This window comes from Fukomys damarensis, unplaced genomic scaffold (genome assembly GCF_012274545.1).
Source record: "Fukomys damarensis isolate Sample0158 unplaced genomic scaffold, DMR_v1.0_HiC HiC_scaffold_24, whole genome shotgun sequence".
NCBI classification, from domain to species: domain Eukaryota; kingdom Metazoa; phylum Chordata; class Mammalia; order Rodentia; family Bathyergidae; genus Fukomys; species Fukomys damarensis.
This window is the reverse complement of record NW_022900936.1, coordinates 14,071,495-14,075,155: the sequence shown is the minus strand read 5'-3', so window position 1 is coordinate 14,075,155 and position 3,661 is coordinate 14,071,495. Positions and strand designations below refer to the sequence as shown.

The 3,661-nt window shown below is 43.5% G+C and overlaps 1 long non-coding RNA gene across 1 annotated transcript in view; it reads left to right on the top strand.

The window, feature by feature from the left end:
• Positions 1-865: 865 nt before the first annotated feature.
• Positions 866-3,661, top strand: part of LOC104851418 — a 14,733-nt gene continuing 11,937 nt past the window's right edge. The window contains exon 1 of the long non-coding RNA XR_777219.1: positions 866-1,178. This is a non-coding gene — a long non-coding RNA (uncharacterized LOC104851418). The remainder of the gene's footprint in view (positions 1,179-3,661) is intronic.

The following is a 3,661-nucleotide window of genomic DNA, read 5'->3' as shown; positions in this document are numbered from 1 at the left end:
TGTGTGTGTGTGTGTGTGTGTGTGTGTTGAAGGCAGGGAGAGCCTAGCTTTTGTGGTCCTGCTTTCTCTGATCTCATGATGATGTAAAATTTGCTCTCCACTTTGGATACTGTGGGGCATGACTGTCAGTGAGTTAGCATTCTTTATTTTTGCAGTATAGAGAAGATACTGATAGTAGGTAGGAGGTATCTTCATGAATCTCACAGAGGCACCACTCATTTACACATAATCCCAGCACTCTCAGAGCTGAGTCAGGAGGTTCATAAGTTCAAGTCCAGCCTGAGCAACTTAGTGACTCAGTGAGACCCTGTCTCAAAAAAAAAAAAAAAATATATATATCACTGGGGAGGTAGTTTAGTGCAAAGGCCCTAAATTCAATACTCAGGACAGTCCCCTGCCACCACCCACACACAGAAAGAAGCTTGGGGAAAGCTACTCCTATTACCTGAAGAAATAAAGATGGGCTCCTGAGAGCCAAGATGGGCCTTATATGTGTCTTTTCCCATAAAATATTGCCATTTAAAGCAGTCAAAATAATAGCACTATTAGGAATCTAACTTAGACACATTGTAAGATAATGTGTACCTGTATACTTGTAATTTAACCCAGAAAAAAATGAGAAAATGTTTTCAGTTCTAAACAGCCGACATATCAACTTTGGGAAGATAAACTTTCTTAAGGATGCTTATAATCACACATTTGACCCCATGAAGTTTGATGCTGGTAAATGTTTGTGGGCTTCTTCACCTTGTCTGCCAGATTGGTCTCAGTAAATGAAGTATTAGCTGCATAAAGAAACTGTATAGGAATATGCATCATGGGACGTGTTTGACCTTGAACCTTCTGTCTCTACACAGATTTTTAAAAAGAGATGTGTTTGAGCCGTCCAAAAAGTGAAAGAAAGAAAACATGGAAGAAAGGGAGCAAGGAAGAATGAGTTGACAAGACCCAACCATAATCTCCCGCAGGAGCCTAAAGGCCTCTGGGAAGCTGCCTCTTCTCTTCCGGTTTTCCAGTTTCCCGGCTTGCTTCTGGCGTCAAATGGGAGGGGGAGGCACAAGATGGTGGCAGCCAAACCCCGCCTCTAGCTAGTATTCCAGTTTTTGAAACCCCCCTCCCACCTCGTTTACATCTGGACATAGTCAAAGGAGATAAATCAATTAAGAAACATATTATCGGTGAGTAGAAGTATTACCTATTTGGGAGAAATCCTGCCTTGTGTGACTCTACCATTGACCACCAGCCTTGCTCTTGTCCATGCTGCCCAGGTTTAACGCAGACATCTGAAGAGAGTTTTCCCGATAGATCTCAACAGCACGCAGTGTACTTTCTTAGGTCACATTGGGAAGGAACCTCATTAAGCCTCAGCAATTCTCGTGGACTCTGTGGTCTCATTTGGGGCATCCACAGAGGCATACGCCCTGCGTGAGCGGGCTCAGACGTAGCCATTGATCTTGAAGGGAGGTGAGAAGGTGAGTGGAGAAGATGCTGAACTCAGGGGCTTCCTGGGGCTTCCAGAGGTCACTGAGTTCGGGAACTTGACAAGAGTTTAACACCGCTCGCAACAAGCAGCTTTCTACTCTCACCATTGAGAAGGGAAGCGGAAGAACTCACAGGTGACTTTTAGTAAGGATCATGTGATCATCAGCCCAGGGATGGAATCCCTCAGTCGGTCTCTTCCAGAACGTGGTACAAACCGCAGTCTGTTAAATTAAGAAGAAGTGTTAGTTAAGAAGAAGTGGGTTGCAGGGCCAGATTAGAGGAATATAAACAAAAACCTAGGGCAAAACCAAGTGGCTAACATTGTGAGATTATCACGTGCTTATCTGTGTACCATGTCCTTCAGAAAACATATCCCACTGTATCCTTATGAAAGTGTTACATTTGCTGATCTTACCCCTTCCCAGAAACAAAGGGGAAGACCCTGGTTGGTCTAGACCACGACAATGAGTGAAACAGTTATTTTTAGAAACCAGTTTACCCTTATGAATATGAAGTACACCTCAACCTTGCACTGGGCATCCGGAGCAGAATGCCTCCTCTCTTGTTGCGCTAAGCTTTCTTCTGCTTTCTTTGCACTCACCACACTTTAGCTTCGTACCGTGTCAATCTTGGCGCCCCTTTTTCCCCTAAAAGCCCCACTTCTTCATAGTTCGCCAGAGCGAGGGCAAGGACCTGAAAAAAGAAGGAGGGTCGTTACGGGGACCCCTACCGCCCCAAACACTGGATGAAGCTGTTAATGAACCCAAGAAAAAGAAACATGAGAAAGAGGATCGGCTGGGCAAGAAGCTCACATGTGCCATACTGATCGATAACTTTGGTCATGGAGAAGGGTGGGGTCGGGTGGGAGCGGGGTGGAAGGGTGACGGGAGAGCTGATGTGCTGGGGAGAAAAAAACTTCCATGTGTCCAGTATCATCTTTCAGTGTTTCCTGGGGCCCCGACCCCGTAATATCAAGAGTGGGGTGGGCTGAAAGAGCCCACAGAGCAGTGTTCACAACGCTGCGGCTGTAGACAAAGGTTCTGTGGGTTGTTTTAAGTTTTCATGTGCCGTCGCATAGCCCCAGTTGGAATCCAAAGCTGTGGAGGTGGTAGTAGCCTCTCCAGACTTGGGGGTCCAGCAGCCTTGTCGACAGGTAACTACCCTTGTAAAGGCCAGGTAGCAAGAGGGCTGCCGTGGATCCCAGGTCGATCGGAAGGGTTCAGCATTCTCAAGTTAAGCTAAGGTTTAAAATAAAAAATATTTTCTTAGGTTAGTGGTATTGAGGTCCAATTATTAGGCTTTTCTCGTTTGTCCTTTCTGTTGGAATGAGAACATTTTGACCTCCCTTTGACTGAGACCGGCATCGTTAGAACTTCACCTGTTTTCTTGTCAAACCTGAGCAATCCATCCACTTGAGGAATTTCTCATTTAGTTCCAGTTCTCGTTTTGTTCTCTACTCTGTAAGGTATTATTTGCCCTTTTCAATGTGTTTTGAAGGCAGTTTTTTTTTTTTCCAGAACATGAGCAATTAGGGAAATTCAAGTTAAAAAGGGAAGATTTTACTTTGCAACAATCGATGTCTCTCCAAGGCTCATTTTTACCTGTTGGTTCGGAAGCTCTTTCTCCCTCAGTTGAGAGCTCTGCTTCCCCAGAGCTCCGAGGCTACCCCTGCTAACAAATGGGACATAAGTAGGAAACGTTGACATGAGCTTTGTACAGAGATTTTTACATTTGTATAATAGGATTTTTCACACTTTTATGTGAAGCTTTTTATTTACTTTACTTGTCACATTGTAAATTAAATGTAACTTTTGTAAAATAATTATCCTCACACCATCAAACTTGCTTCCTTGTCTTTACTTGGATCACTATTGAGTCAAAGGTAAAAGTAGTAAATGTGAATCACTAAATTATTTTTACAGAACCGTTTTTCATTGAAATGTCACTAAATTGCCTGCAGAGGGCGCACTGTCCTCATTTTTTACGTTGCCCCTTCGCTGATGGAACGAAAGCAAGGTGTTTTTATAGGATTAAAAAGCATTCCACAATGAAAAGGGAAAGAATGCTCAACGTCTCACTTTTATTTTCCTCTATGCAATGTTGCAAAATGGAATATGTTGAAGGGCGAGGAAATGCAGTCTCTCTCAGCTTTTTTTTTTTTTTTTTTTTTTTTTTTAAA